This window comes from Typopeltis vanoorti, chromosome 13 (genome assembly GCF_054136105.1).
Source record: "Typopeltis vanoorti isolate ZY-2024b chromosome 13, IOZ_Tvanoo_1.0, whole genome shotgun sequence".
Classification (NCBI taxonomy): Eukaryota; Metazoa; Arthropoda; class Arachnida; order Uropygi; family Thelyphonidae; genus Typopeltis; species Typopeltis vanoorti.
The window spans coordinates 57694950-57712679 of record NC_143561.1 but is presented as its reverse complement, the minus strand read 5'-3'; the positions used below and the strand labels follow the sequence as shown (position 1 = coordinate 57712679).

Below are 17730 nucleotides of genomic sequence, written 5' to 3'. Positions count from 1 at the left end.
CGAAAGATCACCAGAAGCTACTAGCCAACATCCGTTTACTGTAACGGCTTCAAGCTTACCGAACTAACTTTTCTTCTCTTTCATAGCATCTTCAGTTCGTTAGAAAACCGCTATCATCACATTATTTTCCTCAAGGATTACAACCTCCATCCTTTCAAGAAATACGTCAACAGTTTTTTTTTTAACTCGCACACTACAATCAGGTACTGTGCGACCTCAGATGTGAGACCCCCTCGACATTTCTGCGCATGGCGGAAGAAGGCGAATCCATTCTGATAATAGGGTAATTAGTGCGTTTTGTGGGATGAGTATTTACGATTATACGTCGGAAAATTAGCTTTTCTTTTCTGAAAATTCTAGTTTTTAAAGTGGTAACTATTTTGCTTGTACAAGGCTCACCTCTTCAAATGTTAAGAGTTTTTAAACTCTAGCGGTGAAATGGTGTAGCTAGTCTCTTTTCGTGGAGGGTCAGTTCCGTCAGTCAGTCGGATTTACGTGTCTCCCACCCCCTCCCCCATCGTATCTTGGACTACGTCATCTGTGGACTTCTATTTCTCCAGCACATGGCCAACTGCGAATTTGCCAACGCTAAATTGCTGCGCAGTACCACGTAGGCATTTTCCCCAAATGATATTCTTATGTTAAACTGTCCTACAACCTGAAGAGAATGATACTGTGGATTTGTTTCTATTCCTGCACTTAATTTTTAATATTTTTATTTAGTTATTATTATATTTATTCATTTTAATAGCGCATTGAAAATTGAGAACGCCAACTATTAATCGCAGGCGATTCTCGTAAAGATAAACCATCTTTACGAGAATCTCTTTTACACGTAGCCAAAATAACTAATTAAAATACAAACACGAATGCGCAATACTGAAGAAGTATACTTGCCCCTGAGATACTGTTGAAATAATTTCTTACTCCAGTAATATGTTCACAATTAATTGTTTTCGTTGTGTGATTACAGTCATACCATGATTTCGGAACTAGCTATTATCTGAATTGTTTCACGCTAGCTCGTACAAGCAAACAAAAAGTCAGCTTAATCAAAACATATCATTATCAAGACAAATTCCTGATTTTCAATGAATTATTTAAGAATAAATCTAAGGCAGCTAAAGCCATGAATCCGTCAAGTGTCCGAAAGTTAACTTCATGTTTGCTTAGGCAATTTTTCTGTTATGCTGGAAAAAAAAAACAAATTTTTCCTAGAGTTTGAAACTCTAATTGATCTTTGTTCGAAACGTACTTTGAAAAAAGTTCTTTGCATACTTGGGATTTAAATTTGGTTGCATAAACATCCCAAAGGTATTCTGTCTCATCCAAGCCGTAAGAAAATGTTCCTGCAGTGTTCGCATATGCTGTGCAGAAGTACATTTTATGTTAGCCATTGCAATTCGATTCTAATGCTCATCTTTTTGTCTGAAGCAGCGTTTGCAAATGCTATTGGAAGTTGTCCATTGCCATGCTTAGACCAAGTCTCCTCCATCTGTTCGAGCGAAAGTAGCATGTCGCAATATTCTAAGACTACTTTTTGGTTTACTGAAGGGAGAGATGCCAGAGTTACTTTTTTTTTTTCTTCTTCTTCTTCTTTAGTTTTGCCTAGCCAAGAACGACTGTTTCTTGAACGTCGCTTTAGCCTGTACAACATGAAAGGAAGTACATTATTTGAATTCAGTTTATGTTCATTGAATTCCCATTATGCCTGAAATCCAAGAGAGACAGAATGGGTGTGTAACTGATTAATTGAGAAAACTAAATACATAAAATGCCAACTTTTCGCTAGTATAAATTAGCATTATCTAGGCACTTAAAATACTGATTCAACGAAAATACAAATGGTTTAAGAAACAGACTCACGTGCTAAAATTGTGACTATTGCATTTCTTATGACCACTTTCTATTATTTTTCGACTAAAGAGAAATTAAAGCAGTATCCCAAATTTTATTTAAAATAAACTGTCATTTCTGTGTCGGTTAGATGTGTTATAGGGCTTAAGCCACTTGCAGAAATAGTTTTTTTTTTCATGTTTTTATTCCTATTTGTCTATAATCATGGTAGTCCTTCGTATCTGTGCAAAATACTGAGTTCCACATTGCCAGGAGATATTACCAATGCAATTAGAGACAATTCTTTAGCCTTTAATTAGTCTTAGGTAGGACCTTATCATGGTGGTTCGTAGACTGTTTTAAATTTGTAAAACAGTCTACGAAGCTGGTCCTGTTTATTTGTAGTACCTTTAATATAAGATAGGGTGATTATTCAGGATTTTGGTAACACTGTTCCGGGCTGGTCTTTATGAAAAAATTTATTCTGTTTTTGAAAGTCAAAGTTTAGAAAATGTCCAGTTTCTGAGAATAGTAGTGATAATAATTGGCCTGTGGATATCAACCACTGTGCATGGATTTACGATAAACAGAACACGTGAAATGCTTTCTTGACTGCCTTATAACGTGGGGTATTAAGTAGTTGATACTAAGTGCTTAGCTAATGCTAACTTAAGCGACCAAGACGTTGACTTTGTATATATGTATACTTCTTCTTCTTCTTCGTTGGTTTCTTTTCAGGGCCATTAACAACCAGTGACCTGCTAAATATTATTGGTTTCCATAATCTTAATTTATTAGGATAAGGTCTTACACCCATCGGAAAATTCTTTTTAAAGTTTCGAGGAGGAAAAATCCTGTTACCTCCGTGTGAAACTTGTCTATTCATCTTCAGTTGAAAATCCCACATAAAAGTTCTTTACAAACAAGATGAGATTCGAATCCAGGTCCTTTCAACCAATGAGTGTCGTCGTTACAGACAGAGCTATAGGGACTCTGTATGTACATTTACTTTCTCCAATTAAAGTATTACAATCCGATTTCCATTTTTTTTTTTTTTTTTAAAGCTAGACATTCTTTAGATGTCTAGCATTTTCGCATTTATTATCAAAAATTATTTTGGCAAATCTCTCTGTTTCTCTTTTATAATCTATTTCCTCTCTTTCTCTTATTATCTTACACACGTTGATTTCTGAATGTATTTGCAACCGATCCTCCCGCCGGTCTTGGTCTGGTTTTGTTTACTTATGTTTCACTTGTTACGCCATCCAAAGTGAACCACGGCCATGATATAATAACTGATACTGTACGTGTCTATGATATACTGGTCATGGACACTCTTCAGTACTAGTCATTCTCTTTGGTTCAAGGTCAAGTACATCAGTAATGAACAAGTACGTTCAGCTTGTTCATATCGAAGAAATCTTCATGAAGACTTTCGAGTCAGTGAGATACAATCCCGGATTAATTTCCAAAAGAGTCGCCATCTGTTGCGACCCTTCCTAAACAGTCTGCGACTCTTTTGGAAATTAATCCGGGATTGTATCTCACTGACTCGAAAGTCTTCATGAAGATTTCTTCGATATGAACAAGCTGAACGTACTTGTTCATTACTGATGTACTTGACCTTGAACCAAAGAGAATGACTAGTACTGAAGAGTGTCCATGACCAGTATATCATAGACACGTACAGTATCAGTTATTATATCATGGCCGTGGTTATCCGTATCCGAATTTATCCGAATTCATACTAGTTCTGAATATTTAATAATTTACTGTATTTTATGGATTTTAGTGAATTCTATTATTTTGATATTAATTATATATTTGCTTTATTGTATGTTTAATGATATAAATGAGTATATTTAATAATTTAAGAATAATTAAATATTTATATTTAATGATTCTTTTATTTTATCGGTAGTCTTAGATATTTCATTCGTTTCATATTCTTTTCATTTTTACATTTATACAAAATTTACATTTTCATTTATACAAAATCAGAAAACTTTATTTCGAAAGAACACCGGAGTGTTATATTAAAACAATTTTACTAATATTAAACTGATGTGGCTCTTATTTAACTTGAATAAAATACGGGATCATTTTTCTATAGCCATGGATTCGATGGGGATTGCCAACGCTGATTATCGCTGTGATGCAAGATGATTTTGTGGACCTTAAAAACTAACTCTCAAGTGATGTAGTCAAATTTGAACTTCTCACTGAGCTCACAATCATACTAATGTCCTAGAAACTTCTAAGCACACTAAAAACTTAAAGCATTGCAGGAGAAACTCTGGGTGACATTTTTCATCCTATTTTTAAACTTTTTTTTAAACAAATGACTGTAGCTTTCACGCTACAGTCATTCATCTACTGAACAAAGGGGATTTTTCAGTTTTCCAAATTATACTCTAAAACCAGATTACTGCATAATCCAAACATCCTTGACAATTCATTATCAAGTAATTAAGAGAATTTTTTTTTTTTTTTTTTTTTTACCATCCCTCAACTATTGTGTGTTTTCTTGATAGTTACTATTTATATGTTTACTTGATAACTAGCTATTGGGGTATCGGAACCCATAGTAATAATCGTACCATCGATGTACTATACATATGTGACAGTCTTCGTCAGAATGATGCAACATTGCATGTCACATGTCTTTTGAAAACACTGCTGGACACCTTCTATTGTCGAACTATTAGCTTCCTAATGATACGATTCCATTCAACGTTGCTTGTATATTCTAAAGACAATGCTTTATCTTTTATATACTGTTTTCATATTAAAAGTTGTTAGTTGACGTTTTACAGTCTCATTGGCTTGAATTTCTGTTGGAAGAGCCACACACCATTTTAGTGTAGGTATCAAAATCAGGCTATTTTGACTCATCTAAGGGATTTTTTTTGCCCTTTAGTCTGAGTTACTGAGTGGAGGAATGTTCCTGTAGAATTTCATTCAGGTGACAGAACAGTGTTGGGAATCGAAGACAGCATCAGATTATAAACTAAGAGATAAGGCCAACTACTACAATTGCCACCTCGCACAGAATTAAGAATTCTTGACAGTTTTTCTTTGTTGGCTACGGGTATTATTTGTCCGGAGACCGAAATTTCCTGAAATTTTGTAATAGTATTTCAAAATTATTATTTTATTATGATCACTTTTTAGCATATTGTGTCGATATTTCGCTCAAGCCACCCGTGACTCGATTGGTTACTGGTTAAGTAGATCATTTAGCATCACGCTAAAGCTAGCATAACTGCGTATTAATTACGTAGGTTCTGCCAATTTCTCTGTTTTGCGAGAGGAAAATTTCAATTTTCCGTGAGAAGAAACCCTGTCACTTTCGTATGACACTAGCTAACTCACCTTCAGTTGAAAAGTCTTCAGTATAATTTACTTCTTTCGTACAGAGATACCCCTTGATTTGACGGTTTTAGAGAGAAAAATATTCTGTTATATTAATTTTCATTTTGTGTAATTTCTTTTTTTTTTATTTTAGTGTAAATAAAATTTTCTTTTAGTGTAAATAAGTTGTTTCGCATAACTCGTAGTACGAAGTTTGTTCCTCTCGTTTTGATAATCATTTGTGGGAAACAGTTCGAGTCTGAGAAGTAAAAAAAAAATACTAGATAAGTTGGTTCTAGGTTTGTCTATGAATTGCTTAATGCTTTCGTTTTGTAGGGAGGAGAGGGGGGGGGGGAGGAAGAGAAAGAGAGAGAGAGACATTTGCGACATTAGACCAGGAGCATTAGTTGACACTTTGGGAAGGCAGGAATATGAAAACCAGGAAAATTGCACTATAATTTTAGAGAGATTCCTGGAAAGACTATAGTCTTTCCAGGAATCTCTCTAAAAGCAAATTTAATCTTCCTAAATTTCCTAGTACGAACGTGTTATAACCGCTATGCAGCAACGAATACAACCCATTAAGCAGAAAGGATTCGTCACGATAAAGAGCATGTGGTATCGTACAGCCCGATCCGCAGCTAAAGATATAATTCCCAGTCTAGAACGTTCTCGGGAAATTAGCCAGTGAAAACAATCACATTTTTGTGAGTTTATCCTCTTAAAAAGTGCCTTAATTATCTCATGGATGCGATTAATTTTCCTTCTCTGTTTTTCTGAAAGACCATCGATTCCAAGGGCCCATCATAACAGTATGTATTCTGCGGACTACAGTATCCATGGAGGGTACAATAATAATAATAATAATGCAGTATACTCCGAGATTTGGTGAAAAAATCTTCAGATCATTAATTCGTTCAGAATGGAAATGAAATAATAATCATAATATAAAATTGTCACTAATATACGTGATTAAATAATATATTAATTAATTGATTTTGACCGTGTATAATTAGTACTTAGATATTTTCTATTATGATATAGTGTGGCTGCAGTGTATAACATTCTTAACAACACATTTAGCCTAAGCTAGAGCTCAGATATTTAACAACACTTATATTAATTACTTTTAAATAACAGACTTACTCACTGATTTATCGGTAAACGTTACGTAAAAAGAAAAATGAATTAAATAATAATAATACCACTTACATTTTTTATTCTTTAAAAAAATATAAATTGTATCCATATATCACTAAATTTTTCATACTGACAGACGACTTATGGGTAATATTTATTCTTATTTATTTAAGGCATTGCTTTTAATTAAAAATCGCTTTTAGGACATTTCTTAATGTTACTTTTTTAGTTGTTTTAAGAAAATATATTAATGTAAGTTTTAAATCAATATTACTCATACAAATACATCATTTAATTATTATTAAATTGATAATCATCTAAGTAAGCAGTGGTTCGCAACGGCAGTTGTGGCCGAGTGGTTAAGGCGATGGACTTGAAATCCATTGGGGTTTCCCCGCGCAGGTTCGAATCCTGCCAACTGCGAAGTTTTTTTTTTCTTTTTATTTTTTGTTCAGTGGTATTAATTACGAGAGATTCTCGATGTTCTCCATCTCAGAAAAATAAAGATAACGGAAAAGGACCCCCAAAATATAGGAAAAAGCATGAGTATCCCTATTACAAACAAAATTTCGAAAACCGCAGTCTGAGTAAATTAGATCGGAAAGAGATTAAAAGCGCAGAAGATATACTGCTGTAAATAGCAACACGTAACACCTTTTTGTTTATTTTTACTTTTATATGCATATCAACATTCTGTTTACAGTTAAATATATGAATATATTAAAAGTTTCCATATTTCGTTTGGGAATAAAGCTTATTGTTATTTACAATCCAAATATAATTCAAATAAGATTGGGAAAATATAATCTAAAAAGAAAAGAAAAAAGTTGGTTAATTCAAAATTGCTCAACTTTTTTTTTATCAGTTTAAGACCTGAAACTAGAGGAAAAATTAGTTAAAGTAGAATCAATGTTGAGTTATGGATTATTATTATTATTATTCAAAAATATATCCATCCAAAAAGATAGGTTAGTGCTATTAAAATAGACAACCAAGTAATAAACCAAGATGTTTCAAAAAATAAAATAGCAAGTCTGATATGTGAAAGACTTCGCATGTGAGCGAAGTTTTCACATATCATACGTGTATGTAAGTCGATTTTTGTACACATTAGTTTTTCATGTAATCCATAAAGATATATTATGTATTTATCTAGCAACTACGCCTATCCCACCATTGAAGAAATCAGTATCATATATTTACCAACAGCGTGCTGCACATTGACATTCGTTGCAAATTGTTTACCAGTCATCTGCTTCTTCAGTGGTCCAAAGAGATGCAAATCAGTACGTGGAAGATTACAACTCTGCAGTAGGTGGTCCAGAACTTCTCTGTTGTAGCGCCATAGTGCTGTTAGTGTGAAGGTAGTGTTTAGCACATCGATAGCATGCTGACACCTTCCCGTACCAAATTAGGGAAGGTGTCAGCATGCTGTCGATGTGCCAAACATTGTCTTCACACTAGCAGCGCTATGGCGCTACAACAGAGAAGTTCCATTTCTACCAACTGATGATAAAAATTTCTATTTATCATGCAAAAATGGAATCAGGCCTCGTCTATCGGCTTGGTTGACCGAGTTGTTTGCGTATAACCGCTTTCCAATCAAAGGTTGCGGGTTCGAGTCCCGTCATGAGCATGGATGTTTGTGATGGTCTTGGGAGATGAATTTTATTGCCTAATGTGCGACAACATATATATAACGTACTGTCTGTGACTATATTGCAATTACGCAATATGATGCAATATCAGAATGTCTCTCGAGAGTTCAAAAAATAATTGGGGTACGAGTCAAATGGATGTGTAATCTTATTAACCAAGCGATTTGTAAAAAAAAAAAAGGATCATGCGGAAGGAATACAGAGTGCATAATGATGATGTCCGTTAGGAAAATTATAAGCAGCAGGCTAGAATAGTCATAACTGTTGTACGGAAAGCTGTCTGAGTATGAAAAGAAACTGCTCTGCAAGTTAAAGATAACCCCAAAGAATTCTATCGATATTCTGCAAGTAAAAGAAAGAATGAATATGAAACAATAACTCTTCTGAATGCACATAGTGGGTGACAGATGCAGAAGAGGTTGTTCAACGAATCAGTGCCCATTTTGCTAAAAGCTATCAACCGACATTGATCTCACTGCTACCTCTTCACTGGATGAAGCAACTCAGATGTATGGGTATGAGGTATAAGAGTTCAGCAATAGGGACTGATGGAATATCAGGACGTGTGCTAAAAGGGTGTTTAACTGAACTGGCTATTCCTTTAAATGGGCTATATAATTTGAGTCTCAGAACAAGGAAGATTCCACAGGAGTAGAAAGAATCTATGGTAATCCAATTGCACAAGTGTGATACAAAGATAGATCTATCCAACTATCGACCAATCAGTATCGCAGGACTGGTGTGAAGATTTTGGAAAAGTTGGTCAAGGGCTAGCATTTACGAATGGGTTGACCAAGAATCTCTGTTTTAATGAACAGCACGGATGTACTAAGGTAAGGTCATTTTTTAGCAGCTTTCTCACATTCTATAATAATCTTACCATTGAACTAGGCAAGGGAAATGGATATACCATGATACTTTTGGATTTTGCTAAGGTTTTGACAGAATGCACCATGGAAGACTGCATAAACTGGAGAATATAGTTTAGATTATAAAATATTAGTATGGATAAGAAAATGGATGAATGACATATCAAAAAGGAGGATGTAAAAAGATATAGGAGGATGTGAGTCTGCAAGGTTTAAAGTAACCAGTGGTGTACCACAAGGATCAGTCCTTAGTTCACTGTTATTCATTCTGTACATTAATGGCAATGGGAAGGATTTGACAGGCGACATATAGCTCGTATTTGTCGCCTGTCAAATCCTTGTATATGTAAAGATAGAATAATCAGGATTGTGACTGATATACAGTACTTGCAGAATGAATGGAATAAGCTGGAATTGTGGGCATTGGAAAACGGATGTCAGTTCAATGTCAATAAATGCAAAGACTTGCACTTTGACGTGATTAGATATCCAATGTCGTATTATATTGGTGGTATTAGGAAGTTGAAGTTTAGGGGACATGTAGCAAAGATTGTAAATACAACTCAGAAGATATAATGGTGTCATTTTGCCTGTTTACAAGGCCTTGATAAGACCTCACTTGGACTACTGTGCCCAGGTCTGGTCTCCTGTTTTCCGTTGTGATTCTGATTTATTGGAGAGAGAGTGCAAGGAGAGTGTTAAAACTGATATCAGGATTGTGGAATTTGTAAACTGCAAATACTAGAACAGAAGAAAGAGGGAGGTGATATGATTGAGACCTTACAAACTTCTGAAAGGGTCATAGAGGCTTTCAGTTAATAGGATTTTTCATTTTATGGAGGGTGGAGAAAGGACGCAAGGTATCCTTGGAAGTTAAGAATGAATGTTGTCAAGAAGGGATGAAGACTAGATTTTTCTTTCATAGGGTAGTGCGTGATTGGAATGGATTGCCATTGGATGTTGTGTGTGCAGACCTCCAGGAAGTCAGAGACTTCCTGGAGGTCTCTCTTAATAATAATAATAATAATGGCATGAGTTGACTTCCACAAGTCTTTCATTTGTTTTCTAATAAATGTTTCCAAGTCGAAGAATCATTTATAAAATCTCTTATTGTGACTTCACCTGTGCAGTTACTAAAATAACGTAAATGCTATTACTAACTCATCACTTCTCATATCTTAACTTGGTTACTTCGCCTGAATATCATGTGATCTTCGATATGTCAGGGTAACGTAGCCTTAACATCAACCTTTTAATTCCATAAACATTTCATGGACTTACAGACAATGCAAGCATTTTCTTATAAAATTGAAGCCGATAGCACATTTTCCGTCAACGTACCTCTGCCTTTATTGTAATCTAAACTCACACTGTGACAACGACGTCTTTCCGTTGTAATCCTAGGTCGACATCACTTTCACTCACAGCGTGCATATTACCATACGTGCATCGAAATGACATGAACAAACAACACTTCATTGACGGTCATATCATTACTCATTCCCAATGATCCAGTCCAACCAAACTGCCATCATTCCAGTTCACCAACGTTACCATTAAATACATGATAGAAAGATTGGTAAAAACTTTCCCAAGTTGGCAAATGCATTTTCACAAACAATTCCATTTGTTTTGCTTATCACTTACCAGTGCACATTTAAGACCCAGACGCAGTCGAAAATTTGACACTATACAAATAAAAAAAAAAAAAAAAAAAAAAAAGGAATTCACAGCCTTCGAACATAAGCAGGAATATTCGCAAGAGATTTTAACTCCATCGCCTTAACCACCGTCTGTCTAGACGTTTCCAATTAAGAAAAATATCTGTAAATGTTAAATTATTATTATTAGTATTAGTAGTAGTAGTAGTAGTAATTAAATCTATAGAGATTTAAAGGTTTACACTTTAGGCATTTATCACATAATAGATAATGTTGTAAAGTTTTCAATCTTAATGTTGCACATCAAATGACTCTGCTAGATTGATTCCTTCCTTCAGTTAATCAATATTGGATTACATCAGTAGGATGTAATCCAATATTGATTGGATTACAATTGAAAAGGGAAGAATTTAAAAAAAAAATTTGTAAAAGAAATCTTACTGAAAAAGATAATTACTTAAAGGTACAAATGAAAGAACCTTCTCTTTTATAGCAAAAATGTCTTGCTCAGATCTTATTGCTCGTGTCTGAACAATCACAAATCTGGATTCATGAAGCCACTGTCTGAATCAACATACCATTATCAGGACAACATACCCATCTGGTGGCCAAGATTGAAATTACGTCAACTCACGGATACTTTAGAAACTAGAGTTGATCTTAATGGTATAAGAACTTCCGCAAGTGTTTCAATTGTTTACGGATAAATGTTTCCAAGTGCAAGGATCGTTTATAAAATCTCTTGTAGTGACTTCGCCGACTCAGCTACTAAAATAACGTCAATAAATATGTCATTACTGAATTTTCAGTCTCGTATCTTGGTTACTTTTCTGAATATCACGTGATGTAGGTATTCTCAGGGTATAGCCTTAACATTAACCAACGTTTCAGTTGCATATGCATTTCTTTGACCAGCAGAGAGTACAAGCATTTTCTTAAAAACACATTGCTGTCAACTTAGAGCTGCCTTCACTGTGATTTAAATGAATGACAACGACATATTTCCGTTGTAATTCCAGGCTAACATCGCTTTCACTATAGAACCTTACAGTATGCAATTTTATCAGTGTAGATCACAGAAATTTTACCATATATGTGTCGAGGTCATTCAGATTTTGCCTTGCTGTGCGAGACTGCTTCGTGGGTACAGTGGGAAAAGCATGGTCACTTTTGAAACAGCCGAGGTCTGAATTCTATCAAGAAACATTTGGATAATCATTCTCAGATGGAGGCAAAAAGAATGCCCCCCCCCGTAACCTACACAAACAACACCTTATGGAAGGTTACCTGAGCTAATTCCAGTTCCAAAAAATAAAAAATAACATCATTCTAGGACGTCAAACTCTAGCATTAAATTCCAAGATTTGTAGAAACTTTCACAGTTGGCAAGTGCATATCGTTTTCATAAATAATTCCATAATTGTAATTGTTAATAATGATAATTGTTTACCACTTACCAGTGCATAATTAAGATCGAGATTTAATAGAAAATTTGATGCTTAAACAGAAAGAGAAATTTTCAGGCGACTTGATTTCAACCAAAAATTTAAATATAAATAAAAAAAAAGAAAGAAAGAAAAATTTTAAATTCCATTCTGGATGTGAATTTAAACCATTTTATGGATTCAATAGCGTGGCCTCAAATTCATTGAGATTTAATAATGAGGAGTTGACTTTTTTTTTTTTTTTTTGAAGGGGAGAAGAGCACAGTTTTGTTATGACTAATGTAGATTTAAGACCCACACGCAATCGATAATTTGACAGTGGAAAAAATAAAAAACTCGCAGTTGACAGGATTCGAACCTGTGCGGGAATATCCCAATGGATTTCGAGTCCATCGCCTTAACCACTCGGCCACAACTGCACATGAAATGAAATTCTTCTAATTTATAAAAACACCTATAAATGTCCAAATTATTATTATTATTATTAATGAAATCTTTAAATCTGTAAAGAGGGAGAGAGAATATCCCATGATGTGACACTTCTAGCGGAGTATGTGTTTCCTTTTTCGATGTGATTTAATTTTAGATGTGAATGAAAATGCAGTTTTGCAGATTCCGCATCACAGCCTGTTTGTACCCATGGCTAGAAGCTAACTTTTTTTTTCTTTTTTCTTGAAGGGATGGGAAAATATGTATAGATCATAATCAGTATCTTTAAAGGGTGGAGAGTATGCAAATTCGTACCAAATCCCATGATTCATAGTTTGGTCCTCTCCACTTTTTCTCTCTCGCGACGGAAATGAGAATTTTTCACAGAAAATCCACCACATACAGATAGGCGAATCACCACGAGTCACCTTACATGGGAAGCGGCTCAACATATTAAAAATAAGACGAGAGAGAAAATTTTCTCTCAGAGAAATATTTTTTAAATTCAAGAATGTTGTCTCTTACGTAGAAGATAAGGAAGTAGCAGAACCCTATACGCCTCCCGATGAGTTCGATCCCAGGGGAATATTTTTATCCTCTTTGTAAAACTTTAAATTGGTCACTCAAAAATTGCTGAAGATGAAAAAAAAATCTGTTTTCATTTTCATGCACAGCGTAAAATCATCATGTAGATCACCTTAAAATATTTGTGATGCAAATTCTTTAAAGTCGAACAGTGTAATACACGTGATGAAACGAAGAGAAACAAAAGCATTAAAAGAGAACTGGTCTCTTTCGACTAAAGGTGAGTTAGCCGGGTCTCATACGGAGGTAGGGGGTGCCCGGAAACTCGGGTTTTTCGTCTCCCAGAAGAGGCAAACTGCACCACGTTCATTACACTGTTCGACTTTAAAGAATTTGTATTACAAATATTTTAAGGTGATCTACATGATGATAGCTTACAGTCGTACGACACTCTTAGAATAAAGAGTAACCAACCTATTCTGTAGGATTTTCGATTCCGAATGCCTACACGGTAAAGCATAGGTCTACGCGTGAGTGTAAACCAGGAGAGGAGAGGAATTATATGGTTAAAGTAGTATTTCTCTGTGGTGTTCATGCGGAATCATGCCAGAAATGTTAAGATTTCTTTCGGAAAAAAGCCCATTTCTTTTGCACAAAGTTGGACGGTTTGTACCAATATTATTCCGAATATGTGTTTTGTATTAGCTGGTGTATCTTGATCTAACATTCTAGATCAGGACGAATCAGCTAAAACGACAATACTGAATATACTGATTAATATAAAAATGTTGAAACTCCTCACGTACACTGCTTGGAAAGAAATCAACAAACACCATGCGGTGACGAACAAACACACCATGCACACCATGGTGTCCGTTGATTTCTTGGCGTCCATCTTAATAAGATGTAGGACTTCCTTTCGTTGCGATGACTACAGCAATCCTACGGGCCTACTTTTCACAAGCGTACGATATGGATCAATAGGAATTTTCGACCATTTTTCCTGTAGCCATGTAATGAGATCCTGAAGTGTTGTGGGGAGGATGTCCCTTGACCTCAACCGATGCTCAAGTTTATCCCACGGATGTTCAAAAAGGTTGAGATCAGGGCTATGTGGAAACCAGTCTATTGTGGCGATGTTCATATCCACAAACCACGCAAAAACAGCAGCAGCTTTATGACAAGGTGCATTGTCTTGCTAAAAGAGACAAGGGTCAGTTCCGTAGAAACGCCACAAAGTAGGAAGCATTGCATTGTCCAGAATATTCAAATACCTCTGGGAGTTCAGTGTTCGTGTCACCACAAACAGAGATCTGAGGCGAAACCAGAAAAAACACGACTATTCCATCACACCACCAACTCCAAATTTCATAGTTGGAGTTACACACTCTGGTAAGAGACGTTCACCAGGCATCCGTCACACCCATACCAGTCCATCTGCTCAGCAGAAGGTGTAGCGTGATTGGTCGCTCCATAACACAGCTTTAGAAGCTTCCACATCCCACTATACATGTTCTTTGCACCACTGAAGACGACACTGCATGTTGGTTCTGGTAATATGAGGATTGCATATTGGAGTCCTACCATGGAAACCCATGTTGTGATCCTCGGTTCTCAATGTTTTTATGCAGATTCGTGTTCCAGTCGATGCCCAGAATTCTGCATCCAACTTTGTCGGCAGTTTTTACATATTATCCTTCCTGGATCATAATTATTTGTATATTCTTAACCACAAAACACCTATGAATAAGATTCATATCATCTTCATTTTGATACTGTTGATCTACACTAAAACTTGCTTTAGTTTATTTTTAGTCTTAAAATTAGGCGAAATGATCCAAATTTATATGTTACATTTATGATATTTTATGAGACGTTCTCTGAAGCGAAGTTATAAAACAAAACACGAATAAAATCATTTTAAAAGGATTTATTCAGTGTTAGACAATCACCTAGCAGATAACGATGTTATCATCTTTAAGATATGTTGTACGCTAATGTAGCTTGTTCTTTAATCGATGATTTTATTTATTTGTAACTCTTCAAGTTACTTGCTGAGGTGACTTGAAGAGTTACCTCAGCAGGTTTTTTCCTAAGTTTGTTGGTTTAATTGTCGAATTAGGATCAAAATTAAAGTCCGTATATATTTTAATAAACATTCCTAGCATGAAAATTCATGAAATCTGTCAAATAGTTTTACAGAGGAAATTTAATATTTTATGAAGATTAAGAATGTCAGTTTAATTTATTAAGCACCTGTGAATCAAATTTTTCTTAAACAAAAATGGAACACACAATTATCCGATATAAAATTGACGATATTACAGATCCATCCATATTTTATATTTTCATAAACTCTACGATAAATTTCGAAACGTTTAAGTCTCTTTCTATATTTGGCTATAAAATGTGGATCGATCCATAATATCTTTCATCGTAGCATCTTAATTACGCTAAATCGAAGCCTTTAGCCTCTACATTTTAGTATCTTGCTTCCCAGTTTTTCAGTAAACGAATAGATTAGCATATACTATAGTTGTGTTTAGCAAGAGTAATCCACTACGACCACACGGCACCGAGATCGACCGTGAGATGCGGTGATTAATACCTTTGGAGGGTAATGGATGGCAATGCTGTAACCAATGAAGTTCTAACTGTGGCTCGACTATTGCTGTTACCCTCCTGCCATGATCAGAGCTTTAATAGCTCAATAACACCTTATCCCTACACTGTCCTCTACTGATAACGGGGAAGATGAAAAGCATTCTTGCTTCGCCCCTTTAAGCCAGTCCTTATAAGGACTAATCCGCTACGATAGTGATTGCTATTGTAACAAGGGAAAGATCGAAAAAAACTAAAATAGCATAGAATTTAAGCGTTAAAATTAGATATTTCGTATAGAATACAAAAGGAAGTTATATAATGAATCATATTTCTCTAAAAGATTTTATTGATTTGACAATCATTGACTAATATAACCAGTTTTAAAATAATGTACATATAATTAATAATATGGCATTTAATAGTAAAGCTACACGCAAATTGGGTGATTTTTTTTTTTTTAAGATTATAAGGTAAAAGACATCTTGAAAATTATTTCCTAAATCGAGGTTTAATTTCTAATCAGTTGTTTCCTGTTATGTTTACTAAAAAGTGTTCACCCAAATTTAATTTAATCAATATAACTGTTCTTCAAAAATAACTGTACATGAATCATGAATAAAAGGCTGTATTCCTTATGTGACACGTGTCCACGCTGACAATGAATGGAAATATTGTAAAGAGAGAATTGGTATCAAAGCGTATAGCGAACCTTAGGATGAAAAAAAAAAAAAAAAAATCCAAAATTATTTAAATATCAGACCATGTTTATGGAGATCACATGGACCATTATGCATATGAATGTATGACATGTTCTTCTCACGGACAGGGAGTATAAATAAATATGTATAAATAAATACTTAGTGCGAAATCTTAGACGTTTAACCACTACATTGACAGCAGAAAAACAAAAATGAAAAACTAAGCATAAAGAAAGACGTAAGATGAATTTACCGATTACATAAATGACAATCAAAATGATTTTCAATTGCGTCTTAAACTACTTTTTTTAAGGCGCGTTTTGCAAAATGCGTTCAGCATCTATTTGTTTTGTTCCGCCAGCTAGTACACATATTCCGACTTGGTCGAATGGATTTTAATGAAATTTGGAATTCTTTACTCAACTTTGTCGCGTCGTCGTCGTCTCAATTCAATCCATTTTAATAGAAAAATTAACAAACGATTTGAAACGGTATGCAAAATTAATGTTGCAAATGACAACAAAGAAATTGTCTGCAGTACAAGCCAAACTGGTTGTGCGGTTGTTATGGTAATGAATCATGTAAGAACGATGCTGAAACTCATCTTTTTATGACTGTGACTGTCTGCGATCATTCCATACGATGTTTATTATTAAATACTACAGTATCATTAATAGTGTTGTTTTGAGATTCGATAAGTAGGAAAAAGAGTATACGTAATCTTTAATCCTAGCTCATATACTCCCCTAATTTTTTTATTTTATTTTATTTTATTTTTTTATCCTTCATCGTAGCATCTTAATTACGCTAAATTGAAGCCTCTACACTTTAGTATCTTGCTTTCCAGTTTTTCAGTAAACGAATAGATTAGCATATAGTTGTGATATGCTATATGCTATATAGAGCATATCACAACTATATACCATATAGAGTATATGGTATCTACATACCATATGCTCTCTTTTCCGTCTGGCTGAATTCTACAATCCACAGTAGATGAATTTCAACTTCTAATTTTTCGAAAGCAGGATTGACATTAAAAAATTAATTGGGGATTTTTTAAAAAATACTAAAACATATAAAGAAGATTTGTTGATATTTTTTATACATTGTATCAACTGTCTTGCGATGGTTTGCTAGTGGTTTTGAATAGCTTAAGGCTCATACATTGCAGGACGTAACATAATAAGTATTTCCATATGTCATCTAAAATTTGACATTAGTTCCAATTAAGGGTTACGAGCGAATTACTTTCCTATATTCTTTATAATATACAATATAGAAATTTTATCTGTCATGGGCTATTTCTTCGAATGGTTAACACATATTACGTGCTCAGTGAAATATGTTTTTTCTTCTATTTTATAAGCTACGTATCCGCGCGGTTAGCCTAGGGGCTTTGCGCTTCGCAACCATATACCTGGGGAAGGAGTGTCCTAGGTTCGATTCCCGTCGACGACGCGAGGAGCTGCCATAGCCAAGTTAGCCGGTCTTGGGCGTGGACAGCAGGG

At 34.8% G+C, this 17730-nt stretch overlaps 1 protein-coding gene and 2 non-coding genes across 5 annotated transcripts in view; 2 read left to right on the top strand and 1 right to left on the bottom strand.

Annotated features, from left to right (window-relative positions):
* LOC150100184 (uncharacterized) overlaps positions 1 to 17730 on the top strand; it is a 251258-nt gene that overhangs the window by 63945 nt on the left and 169583 nt on the right. The window lies entirely within an intron of this gene.
* On the top strand, positions 6672 to 6753 carry TRNAS-UGA (transfer RNA serine (anticodon UGA)). Its single transcript has one exon. It is a non-coding gene; the product is annotated as a tRNA-Ser (tRNA).
* TRNAS-CGA (transfer RNA serine (anticodon CGA)) lies at positions 12301 to 12382 on the bottom strand. Its single transcript has one exon. It is a non-coding gene; the product is annotated as a tRNA-Ser (tRNA).